We start from the raw sequence: 13,321 nt of genomic DNA, 5'->3' as shown, positions 1-13,321 counted from the left end.
GCTCCACTCGGAGCATGGCGCGGCCTGTGGGAAGCGCGACCAGGCCATCCGACAGCGTGGTGAGGCGCAACAGAGGATCATCTCCCTCTAGACTGAGCTGGAGACCACAAAATCCCAAAAGCTGGAGGTCGAGGGTGCAACTACCGGACTCGGCATAGATCTTGCTGAGGCGAGGAGTCTTCTTCAGTGGAGAGCGATGAGCTCGATATCCTGAAGGTTGCCCTTGGCATAGTCTACGATGACCTATAGGTGGTGCAGGCGAAGGGGACCAGCTCGCTCGTAGCCCATGCCATAGATATCACGGCGTGGGTACACCAGCTGGAGAAGGAAGCTCTTCGCTCAGGGGTCACCCAAGCCTTCACCGTCGCCCACTCGCATTACGATGACAACATCGATTTTGAGGCGATGAGCCTTGGTTTCATGCCTGGTTATGAACCGTCTGAGCTGGATGACATAGAAGCGACAGTGACTCCTTTTGTGGAAACCCTGGTGAGCAAAATTGAAGATATGGTTCTCCCTGAGAGGGGATAGTTAGTCGAATGAGTCTGATGGATGGACATTTATCTGTAATCTGTGGACAATTATCGGTACTTTTGTTTTTTGAAAATAGATTCACAACTTCATTTCGTTAAACAAATTCACAATTTTGTTTCATTTGATTGAACTTGCTTTTTCCCTTTTTGCATTCGAAAAAGGTGCTGGTGAGCAAAGTTACCATAGCCGTCGGGCGCGTGGGTTTTTTATAGTCTTACCAAGCATGCTCGGTTATTTGTTCCCACAAACCTTGCCACTAACCTTAACATGAGGAAGAGGTCTGACACAGCGATTGTTTCAAAAAAAAGAAGGTATTTATACCTTTATTAGCCCCCGAGTGAGGTCCGACCCCTTGCGGTTGCTGGGGTCCAATGTCACTAGAGACCGAAGAGAGGATAGCGAAGCTGCTCTTGCATTCGCATGTACCCCTTCCTTAGGATTTTAGCTATCATTCCACGACCGTGCATTCGGTCTCATTCCCTGAGACCCCATGCGTGACGGGGATTTGGTCAAGGGTCGTCTCATTTGTGCAACTATCGCCCCGTTCGTGGTTTTCACAACTGGAGGGGTTGAGGCGACGTCACTTGCCTCAATGGCTCGAGTGATGCACTTGATGAGCTCGCTAGCGGGGATGTTCGAATGGAATCTGGTCCCATCGCTCATGATAGGGTCGGCAAAGCCCTTGGGTAGCATTCTATTGCTCCTTAACCCGCCTTCCAACAGATTCCCCCTCAATGGGGATTCTATGGGCTCGGCTAGAGGCTGGATTGAACTAGAAGGTTGAGATGACCCTATCCGCCTCTATGTAGGTTGGGCAAAGGCCGTTGAGGCTCATCTATGTTTTCTCCCCCTAGCTCTTGTTCGACGCGAGGCGGCCTCGGGCCCTTCATGGGCTGGCCTTTGAACCTTGGTCTCTTGATCTAGGATTAGATAGCTCGAGCCCCCAAGCCCCTTGGGTCTGATAGGGGTCAGCCATGTTTCACATGTCACCCTATCCTCAGTTTCCGCAACCAGTGGCGCTGAGCTAACGACACTTGCCTCAATGGCTCAAGTGTCGCACTCAATGAGCTCACTAATGGGCATGTTCGTGTGGAATCCGGGTCCGTCATCCACTGATGGGGTCGGCATAGCCCTCATGTGGCATTCCACTACTTCCTAACCCGCCTCCCGGTAGATGCTCGAGCCGTTCGATAGGCTCGGGTGGCCCGTTGGCCTCTCCTCGATGGAGATTTTGTGGGTTTGGCTCAAGGTTAGAATCAAACAAGATAGGTCGAGATGTCCCTATCCGCTTCTGAGTGGGGTCGGGCAAGGCCACTAGGGCTCATCTTAGTTTTTCTCCCCTAGCTCTGTTTGACATGAGGCAGCCTCGAGCCCTTCGTGGGCCAGCCTTCGAACCTCAGTCAGTTGCTGCTCATATTGAATGAGACGACTACCGCTTTGTGACACGAAGCGAAGCATTGAGATGCAACAATTGCATATGCAATGCTTGAATATATGGAATGAATGTACGATATAATGGAAATGAGGGTCGGTGATGTTACCTTGGTGGCATTCAGGAAGTTCTTACCGAATATGTCTGTGCGGGGTTCGGGTCTGACTTTTGCGATGGGGCCAACGTAACCTGCACAAGCATCGCAATTTTTCGTTTCTATCTCTCGGCAGCGATCCGAGCCATTCGATTGACTTGGGCGACCTGACAGCTTCTCCTTGAAGGAGATTTCATAGGCAGACCCCTCCGAACCCTTCTCGAGAAGGTGGATGCTAAAGCTTGGGGTGCGAGCACAATGAATTCGATTACGCTGGTGAACAAAAATGTCGTAGCCACTGGGGCATAGGGTCTAGCGGTTCGTCCAGTTTTACTAAAAGTTTTACACCCGCACACCGCACCTCTAGTTTTTAAATCTAAGGAGGGGTCAGGCGAAGAGAATGTCTAAATGAGTAGACACTCTCAGCAGTCCCCGAGCGATGTCTGCACCCCTACCGTTGCTAGGGTTGGAGGCTCGATATTTAAAATTGACATGCAAAGTAAGTAAGCAAGGGTGCTTATCTTTTAGTGGCCATTCGTTCAGCGTTTGTCTAGGCCATCCGATTGACCCAGGAGGCCCATTGGGCTTCCCTTGATGGAGGTTTCGTCGTTGGGTCCTTCCAGAGTGAGGTCCAACCCCTCGCACTTGCAGGGGTCGAATGTTATGAAAGATTGAGGATTTTGATGACAAAACTGATAAGAGAAAGTATGCGTTTATTTAGGGGTAAAAACGATGTAGCTACTCGATGTTCTAGGCATTGGTGAAGACCTCGCCATCGATGGTTTTCAACTTGTAGGCGCCTAGCCGGAGTACTTCCACGACGACGTACGGCCCCTCCTAGGGCGGGGAGAGCTTGTGGTGATCCTTGTTGATCTGCACGAGGTGGAGAACCAGGTCCCCAACGTTGAAGGCTTGGTCCCACACCCGTCGGTTGTGGTACCGTCACAACGCCTGCTGGTATTTGGCCGAGCGGAGGAGGGCGACATTGCGAGCTTTGTCTAGCTGGTCCATGGCATCTTCGTGGGATGCCTCGGCTCTCTGTTTGTCGTATGCTCTGATACTTGGCGCTTCATAGTCAAGATTGGTTGGGAGGATGGCCTTAGAACCGTAGACCATGAAGAAAGGCGTGTAGCCACTGGCTCGACTAGGGGTTATCCTTAGGCTCCAGAACACCACGGGGAGCTCGACGACCCAACGTGCGCCAAATTTGTTCAACCGGTTAGAGATCCTGGGCTTGAGGCCCTGTAGGAGCATGCCATTTGCACGCTCGACCTGCCCGTTCATTCGATGGTACGCGACGGTGGCCAATTGACCCGGATGTGGTTTTTATCGTAGAATCGAAGGCACTTCTTGACAGTGAACTATGTGTCATTGTCTATAATGATGGAGTTCGGTACTCCAAAGCGATGGATGATGTCGAGGAAGAATAGCATGGCTTGGTCGGACTTGATCGCAGAGATCGGCTGAGTTTCTATCCATTTTGTGAACTTGTCTATGGTGACAAGAAAGTGGGTGTATCCTCCGGGCGCCTTCTTGAGAGTCCCAACCAGATCGAACCCCCAGACCGCGAAGGGCCATGTGATGGGTATCATCTAGAGTGCCTGGGCCAAGAGGTGAGTTTATCGAGCATAGTACTGACACCCTTCATAGGTGCGCATGATCTGCTCGGCGTCGGCTACTGTAGTGGGCCAGTAGAAGCCCTGTCAGAATGCGTTTCCAACCAAGGTCCTAGGCGCGGCGTGGTGACCACAGACCCCACCATGGATATCGCTCAGCAAATGCTTCCCCTGTTCAATGGGGATGCAGCGCTGTAGGATTCCGGTGTGGCTCCGCTTGTAGAGTTTGCCCTCCATAAGGACGAAGGACTTGGCGCGACGTGCGAGTCATCGAGCTTCCATCTTGTCCGTCGATAGCGTGTTATGGAGGAGGTAGTCGAGGTAGAGTATTCTCTAGTCGACTAGAGGGTTAGGCTCTATCACTGGATCCTCTTCAAGCTCCATGACCTCAGGGCCGAACGGAGCCGTCGGTTGGTTAGCCCCGAGGATGGATCGGACGGACCATTGTTGGCCTGCTCCGACCCTTCGTAGCGCACTGAGGGCTTTGTGTTGGTCACTGGTGAAGACACCAATTGATATTGGCTCTCGGCCAGATGCCGCCATCTCAAGCGCTTCGACCGCCTCGTTGAGACGCCTTGGGATGTGATTGAGTTCGAGGCCATCGAATTTGTCCTTCAGCCGTTAGAATTCTTGGCAGTACGTAGCCATCTTGGCGTTGTGATAGCTTGACTCCTTCATGACTTAGTTGACGACCAGCTGGGAGTCGCTTCGGATGTCGAGGCGTCGGATGCCCAACCCAATGGAAATGCGTAGGCCATTGATGAGCGCTTCATACTCAGCCACATTATTGGATGAGGGGAAATGGAGATGGACCATGTACCTCATGTGTACCCTGAGGGATGATATGAAGACTAGCCCTACATCGACGCCCTTTTTCATCAGCGATCCCTCGAAGTACATTGTCCAGTACTCTTGATCGACGACCGCCGGTGGCATTTGGACCTCGGTCCATTTTGCGATGAAGTCTGCCAACACCTAGGACTTGATCGTCGTTCGGGAGGCATACGTAATGCCTTGATCCATCAACTCGAGCACCCACTTTGCTGTTCTTCCCATGGCATCCTGGCTTTGGATGACCTCACCGAGGGGGAACGACGTCATGACCGTCACCGGGTGTGACTCAAAGTAGTGGCGTAGCTTACTATTGGTGATGAGGATGGCGTACAGGAGCTTCTAGATTTGGGAGTAATGGGTCTTAGAGTTAGATAGTACCTCGTTGATGAAGTACATAGGGCGCTGCACCCTGAGGGCTGCCCCTCTTCTTCCCGCTCCACTACCCGGGCGGCACTGACCACTTGCGTGGTGGCCGCTATGTATAGCAGAAGGGATTCTCCATCAGTTGGAGGAACCAAGATTGGGTCCTTTGTCAGAAGTAGTTTGACCATGTCAAGTGCCTCCTGGGCCTCAGATGTCCACTCGAAGTGGTCGGCTTTCTTCAAGAGTCGATAAAGGGGGAGACCTTGTTCGCCGAGGCGCGAGATGAATCGACTGAGCGCAAAGATGTCTTTGTTGCCGCGGAGGAAGTCAACGAGCATGCTTTCCTATTCAGAGGAAAGCATGGTACCAATGTGCACCGTTTTACCTTCGGTGCTCCCGGGGTCTATGAGGACTTCTTTAGAGCCCTCTACAGACTCGAACGATCTAGTCGACTTCTTAGCGTCGGGCGCTTCTTCGGTGACCTCCTCCTTGAGGGCGACGAGCTCCCCGGAGGCGACGATTGCTATGGCGTGACTGCAGCACTCGACCTCACACTCATAGGCGCGCTGGAAGGAGGTGCCAACGGTGATGACCCCGTGGGGGCCTATTATCTTTAGCTTTAGGTATGTATAGCTGGGGACGGCCATGAACTTTTTGTAGCATGGACATCCCAGGATGGCGTGGAAGGTTCCAGAGAACCCAACCACCTCAAAGGTGAGGGTTTCAATCCTATAATTGAACTAATCCCTGAAGGTTACAGGAAGATCGATCTACCCAAGTGGCATGGCCTGCTTCCTAGGCACGATGCTATGGAAAGGTGCTCGGGTTGGGCAGAGGTGTGTCTGGTTGACGCCCATTTCGTCGAGCATCTTGGCATACATGATGTTGAGGCCGCTGTCTCCATCCATCAACACTTTGGTGAGCCGCTTTGGGCCGACGATCGGGTCGACCACGAGTGGATATCTTCTTGGATGCAGGACGCTCTCCAGATGGTCAGTCTGATCGAAGGTTATGGCGGACTCTGACTACCGAAGGAAGGGAGGAGTGGCCGGTTCGGCCATGTAGACCTCGCGGCGCGCGACCTTCTGACAACATTTAGAGTCATAGGCCGCTAATCCTCCAAAGATCATAAGGCAGCCATCCGGCGTTGGAAAGCCATCGTCCTTCTCCTCGGTGTCGTTCGTGGTGGGGGCAAGGTCCTTTCCATGCTCCCCTTTGTTGGAGCCTCCGGATAAGAACCGCCGCATGAAGCTGCAGTCCTTGAGCAGATGCTTAACAGGGAAGGCATGGTTTGGGCATGGCCCCTCGAGTAATTTTTCAAAGTGGTTTGGAGTGCCCTCCGTGGGCTTTCTACCACCCTTACGGTCAGCAGCGGCCACAAGCGAGTCCTCGTGCCATTGCTTCTTATTCTTCCGTTTGGCATAACGATTGGAGGTGCCTTCGCCGACACCCTCGTCTCGCCTTGCCTTGCTCTCGAGACGATCGAAGATTGCTCCGACCGCCTCTTCTCCTGAGGAATGGCCGGTGGCGATGTCTAGGAGTTCCTTGGTGGTTCACGAGCCCTTGCGTCCCAGCTTATGAACCAAAGACTAGCAGGTAGTCCTGGATAGGAAGGCTCCTATAATGTCAGCGTCGGCAACGTTAGGAAGCTCGTTGCATTGCCGAGAGAAGCATTGGATGTACCCACGGAGGGTCTCACCGGCCTTCTGACGGCAGTTCTTGAGGTCCTATGAGTTCCTAGGGCGCTTGTATGTGCTCTGGAAGTTCCCCACAAAGATTTCCTTTAGATCCGTCCAACTCTGGATCGCATTGGACGACAGGTGTTCCAACCACGCTCGTGCCGAATCGGCTAAGAACAGTGGAAGGTTGCGGATAATAAAGTTGTCATTATCCACACCACCGGCTTGGCAGGCAAGCCGATAGTCTTTGAGCCAAAGTCCAGGGTTTGTCTCCCCAGAGTACTTTGGGATATTGGTAGGTGGTTGGTACCTTGGCGGGAAAGCAGCATTGAGGATGTGACGGCCGAAGGCCTGAGGGCCTGATAGGCCGGAATTGGGTTTCGGTCCTCGCCGCTATCGTAGCGTCCGCCGCGATGAGGATGATAGCCATGGTGGTCTCCTTCTCTCGGGTCGCCATAGGTATGTCTACGAGCATTGAGAGTGCTACGTGCGTCGCGGTTACGACCAAGACGCTGATGCACCGGGACCGTGGCGCTCTGCCTGCCGCCCGGTGGTGTCTGGTGGACCGAAGTGTCCCTGCTGGGATTCTCGGAGGGCGTACGCTGGCTAGTGTCGAGCTCGCATCGCCGAGACAACGAGCTCTCCGCCTACTACGCCGCCGCACGCTCAAGCAACGTGTGAATCTCGTGGTGGGCCTGACGATCCTCGGGTGTCGCGGCCTCTGGGAGGCCATGGAGCAAGGCCGTTGCAGCGGTGATGTTCTGGCTCGCCCGAGCGAAGCGAGGAAGGGCTTCATCGTCAGTGATGATCCTTTAGTTTACATCATGGGTCATGGCGCGTGCGCGCCCACCGTCTCCGCGGCGCTCAATCTCTCGATCGAGCTTCGTGCATTCCTACACAAGCTGGAGTCGTGCTTCCTCGATCTCCCATTGTCGGGCTTTTAGTTGCTCCACCCCATGCGAGTGGGGCCGCTGTCTCCCCTTCAGTTTCATCGCCGAGGTTGCCCGCCGGGGTAGCCTCCTCCGTGGGGACGCTTTCGACGTGTCCCACGGGGGTACTTGTCATAAAGCATTCTCGGGAGGGGTGATGGCATCCCCTGCTAGAGTCAGAGCCAGAGGATGACCCCACCTTCTCTGTGAGGAGGTTGTGGAGAGATTCCGTGACGTGTTCAATCACCCCTACGAACTCGTTGTTTGCAGGAGGCAGGACCACACGTCGTGCCACAAGGTGGCTAATGGTCGCCGCAGTGTTGCGGAGACCGAACGGAAGTGCTATCGAAGCGCTCCGTATGTGGTGTTTCGGAGAGAGGGACCCTCCTCCGGAAAACCGTGCCATGTCGTTGGCGTCGAAAAGGGTGAGGCGGCGCTGGTCCTCCCTGGACTGCTGGGGTCCAAGGGTGACACCGAGCTGGCGCTCAAGTCTCTCGTGGTTGAGGCCGGTGGAGGGGAGATTTTGGATGGCGGCATGAGCCAATGCCAACTCTCCTCCCACCGTGATGATGAAGTCTAGGTTTACGAAGCGCACGTGTGCGCCTGGGACCCAGCTGATGCCGTGGCTAGCCATCCATGGCCTGATGTTTAACGTCAGAACGCGCAAAGGTCCCCTACCTGGCGCGCCAACTGTCGGTGTTTCGAGTAAACACCAACTAGTAAATTTATATTTGTTACGCGTTAGGCCCGGATGGTGTGCTAAAGGACACAAGGTTTATACTGGTTCGGACGAGGCGGAGTTTGCCCCCAGACGTCGGGCAAAGCGGAGTCCAGCCCTCAAGGGTCGGGCGAGGCGGAGTCAATCCCTTAGGGGCCAGGCGAGGCGCAGCCAACCTTCGGTCGTATGGGCAAGAATTGTAGTTGCGTTCTTTGTCTGTTAATAACCATCAACGTTTGATGGTTATTAGCTCCACCTCTTTGGGTACCCCAGTATTTGGTCCCCGATAGTATGCTTCAAGGAAATGTTTTACTTTTGACCTTGTTGACTGGTTCATGGAAAGAGACATTAGTTAACAGCTTCTCGATGCCTAAAAGTACCTCCGGTTTTCTGCTCATAATTTTACTGACTGTAAAATATAAAAAATATTTGCTGAAATAATCAAAAGCAGTGTTACCCCAACTATACTTGCATATGTGAAGGGGAAGCACTTCAAGTTTCATTTTCTTCAGACTCCCATATAGACTGTAGTAGGGGAAGCACTTCAAGTTTTCTTTTCTTCTTTGACTAATTCCAGACTCCTATGTAGACTGTAGTAGGGGTCTAGGGGAAGCACTTGAAGTTTCCTTTTCTTCTTTGACTAATTCCAGACTCCCACGTATATTGTAGTAGTATAAGGTGCAATGTGCATGGTTTGTCAGACTAATTAGTATGCTGATGTCGAGCTTATTGGTCATGTATTATTTCATTTCATTCTGGGTGAATTTTTTTCCTTGTTACCTTCTGTAGTGCTTGGCCTAGTATTGAAATGTTTGAATTTCCGGATCATTTTCTACCACCATGTTGTTCCATCCAACGAAATGGTGAAGGGCGAATTTGCTTTTCTAGCCAAAGGACCCAAGGTCCTACCTTGTATCACCATCAGAAGTTCTTCGATTGGAAATCCTCCTATTGTAGGATATCACGTCAGTCATTAAATACTTCTGTTAATGCTTCGGGGCAACAGCTGCAGTCTGAACCTGAAGCACATGATTCTACAACCATCTGGAGGGCAATGTCATCTTCTCTAGATGCATTTTACAGATTTTCCCGGCCACATACTGTCATAGGAACAGTTAAGTCATGTTGCTGTACTGTTTCATTCAGATGATCCTCCAGTAATATGTCCTTGTGTTGTTCTTTTGTTTTCTCTTCATTGATCAAGAGATTTTGCTGGTGTAAGCAGGCATTAAGCATAGTCTCAGTTTCCCTTCTAGCTGTCCAGAGCTTGTCTGATATATCACCTTTGTTCCTCACTGGTTTGCTGGAGGTAGTGAAACTTTGAGCATCCCTATCCTTTCATTACCAGAAAGATATATTGTTTCATTGTGCCGCTTTGTACTCTTATGTAGGCAGTGGTAACTGCCCTTTTCATGAATATATATATTGTTGGACTAAACCAGTTATTCGACATTGAGATAGACAAGGTATTTTGAATTCACTGTAATCTCCATTAAGTACCTTTTACTACCATATTAATAACTGCTAGGAGCTAATGTTTGTACTTCTCCAAGTTAACAAGCCAACTCTTCCATTGGCATCTGGGGAATACACCCCTGCAACTGGGGTTGCTATAGTTTCAGTCTTTGCTGCTATGGTAACTATGCTCTCAATATGGAAGAAATTGACATTGTGCTTCATGTTGTATTTTGACCTCACTTTCTGGATATATTGATACTGAGATGCCTAAAGTAGTAGTTCAAACTAAATGGTATGCTCTTTGGGGTATTCCTATTAAAGTTGTAGAAAGTTAGAAAGCAATAGGGAAAACACCACACACCCCTAAGGTTTGGGTGACCTTTTATTATATATCCGGGATACAGCTTGTGTTATAACAAGAGTACAATACAACTATACAAGCCATAGTCAAACTCTATCTCTAACAGAAGTATCGAGTATTGATCTTTGTAAATAATGGTGCTCTCAATCTCAGACAATGAGATCAAGTATTTCAGGGGAAAAAGTTTCAGTATTAAGGACTCTAAATTAATTGGTGCAAAATGACTACTTGATTAAGCAATTGGAAGTCTTCCTCGTTTTTTCTACTTCTAAATTTCCAATGAATTATGAATATGTATCGTAAAATTGTAGTTCTAGGATCCCCATTTACTAGGTTATGTGAAACAATTAGATTTAGTCACTTATGTCAATGGTTGTGTAGATTTGCGCTAATCCTGGTCAGGACCTTGAAAAGTTATCCTGAAATTCTTCACTGATCGTCTATCAGACTGATTTAACATGTGCCATGTGTATTGCAGAGCTTTGGCCTTGGATGGGCTGTTGGATCACAACCTCTATTTTGGGCTCTTTTCATAAGCTTTGTCCTTGGAACTGCATATTCAATCAATGTAAGAGCTCGTGTCTTTGGGCCCAGTAGTTCTAGTTATCAAACTAGCTAGGGATTTTGGTATAAGTAATGATTCCTGGCTCGTTTATGGGATTTCTTAATGTTATTGATGGTTCATTGGTTCTCTTGTGCATTGCAAAGGATTTTTTATGTAAACTGCAATATGAAAGTTTAATTTATATTCCATTTGACTTCTGTAAGAACTTCTTTTCCATTTCTTAAAGTTTGGTTTTGTTTCAACGACAGTGTTGAATGACTCACATGCAAACAGGCAAGTTTGCCTACTCCAGCAATAACACAGTTAAACAGCTTAACTATAGGAGAAACATTAGACACTCCGAACTAACGGCTTCATGTCTAGGGAAAACTCATTTTTCAATTATAGAAGCACTAAGTAATTAAATGCTTACACAATCCATACTGCTTTAACTTTCACATATCATGAAAGGTGATGCAAACTGAGAGGCATCTGTAAATGGATCGGAAGACTAAATGGGCTTTACAAATTTAACTGCTGAAGCATGTGACCCACATGTCTCAACGTAGATGGGCCATAATGGACCATGGAGAGAAAATAAGGTTTGAAAATGAACCATAGCCCAAATCTAAGGTGGCAGTATGGTACTATTCACTTCAAAGAACATGTGGTAGTTTTAGATAGTCCTGATTTTTCTTAAATGTTCTACTCCTTGGACATATGTATTAAGGGACTTTTTTTTTCTTCATTGGAAGAACATGGACAACTTCTTTAAAAGTACATGAACAAATTATGTAACTTATCATGCCCTTTCTGGCATTATTTTTATTATTTAAGATAGTACCAATTTTTGTGTGCAGCAGTTGTCACTACTTGAATTACCTAAAGAAACTGTAATTTGTGTCTTTGGTCTTTACAGCTGCCGTACCTTAGATGGAAGAGATTTGCTGTTGTTGCAGCACTCTGCATATTAGCAGTTCGTGCAGTGATTGTTCAGCTGGCTTTTTTCCTCCACATTCAGGCAAGTCTTCCTGTGGTGTCTTAGAAATTCTCATGTGGACTTTTCTCTGAAACTCAAATGATAACTGCAGTGTATGGTTTGTGTTGTCTATTTCCTGAGTCCTGTCCTAACTGTCTGTCCATAATCTACCAGACTTTTGTTTTCAGAAGACCGGCGATGTTTTCTAGGCCACTGATATTTGCAACTGGATTTATGACGTTCTTCTCAGTTGTAATAGCACTATTTAAGGTAATAGCGAGTCATATGGAATATAACTCCTTATGATATCTAGCAAAAGTTTTGTCTGCTCTGATATCCACTCTAAATCTTGATCACTCTGTGCAATATCTTAATGCTGTATATTCATCTGCAAACAAAATGCTCCTACTTTTCCACTGAATGAAGTTTGCCATTTCTTGTAGGATATACCTGATATCGAAGGGGACCGCATATTTGGGATTCGATCTTTCAGTGTCCGGTTAGGTCAAAAGAAGGTTAGTAGGGTTAAAATAAATGTTAAGAGAGCTAACACCTGGAGTCCTGGAAATACTGATATGAACTTGCAAACAGGTATTCTGGATCTGTGTTGGCTTGCTCGAGATGGCTTACAGCGTTGCAATACTGATGGGAGCTACTTCTTCCTCTTTGTGGAGCAAAACAGCAACTGTATGTGCCACTGGTTTCTCCTAGTTTTCCACAGCAATTCCAATGAACGGTTTTATGATTGGTTAATAATGAATGGGTCTGAGCTTCTGTGTGAGCATGACTGCAACCACGCGATTATATTCTAGCTTTTTTTCCCATTTTCCCCTGGGAATCTGATGGCTATAGTTGAAAAGAATTCGTCTGCTTTAGCTCGATCGTTATGAATCTTGGTTTTCCATTTTGTTACGAAACTTCCATGACGCATTTTGCAGATTGCTGGCCATTCCATACTTGCTGCGATCTTATGGAGCTGCGCGCGATCTGTGGACCTGACGAGCAAAGCTGCAATAACATCCTTCTACATGTTCATCTGGAAGGTAAGCCTTGCCTCCATTCCCGATCGTTCGTTGGCCCAGTTATCTCTTCCTCTTTTGAAATCGAAACCCCTTGCCGTGTGGTGTGGTGCCTACTGTCCTGCTGCCCAGCTTAATCACCCTCACGATCTGTCTGCACCCCCTTGAATGAAATCCCGAAACAGTTAAACCGCGTTGATCAGTTACTGACCATTTACTCCCCACGTGGCTCCGCAGCTGTTCTACGCGGAGTACCTGCTCATCCCTCTGGTGCGGTGAGGCGTGTCGAGGCGACAGGCTAGGCGATGATCAACAACTCCACGGGAGAACTTGAGTGCTGGAGTAAACTCCCGTTTGAAAGTTGAAGCATGCACCGGGCAGGCAGTCGATGGATGGATGGCTACGGATGGCGTTCAACAGGCTCTTGCTCGTATACGATCGTGAATTATAAATTAGAATAGTATTTTTCTCTCACACCAAACCAACGGTAAATAATTCACGATTCTTTTCGACGAAACGAACATGCTGCGAGATAATTCCCCTGTGCTTCCGCGGAGTACTACTTCACTACTACACCCTCCGTCCCAGAATATCTGTCGCTTTCGCTTCCCGAGAAACAACTTTGATAAAATATATATTACAAAATATTAATATTTATGGTACATAATTATTATCATTGGAAAGATCTTTGAATCTAGTTTTTTAATAAATTTATTTGGAGATACAAATGTTGTACGTATTTTCTACAAATCGAGTCAAAC

At 48.6% G+C, this 13,321-nt stretch overlaps 1 pseudogene; it reads left to right on the top strand.

Moving 5' to 3' along the window:
- The first annotated feature begins 8,714 nt into the window (after window positions 1-8,714).
- LOC136522884 (probable homogentisate phytyltransferase 1, chloroplastic) lies at window positions 8,715-12,839 on the top strand (annotated as a pseudogene).
- Window positions 12,840-13,321: the final 482 nt, after the last annotated feature.

This window comes from Miscanthus floridulus, chromosome 18 (genome assembly GCF_019320115.1).
Source record: "Miscanthus floridulus cultivar M001 chromosome 18, ASM1932011v1, whole genome shotgun sequence".
Lineage (NCBI taxonomy): Eukaryota > Viridiplantae > Streptophyta > Magnoliopsida > Poales > Poaceae > Miscanthus > Miscanthus floridulus.
This window is presented reverse-complemented; position numbering and strand designations above follow the sequence as displayed.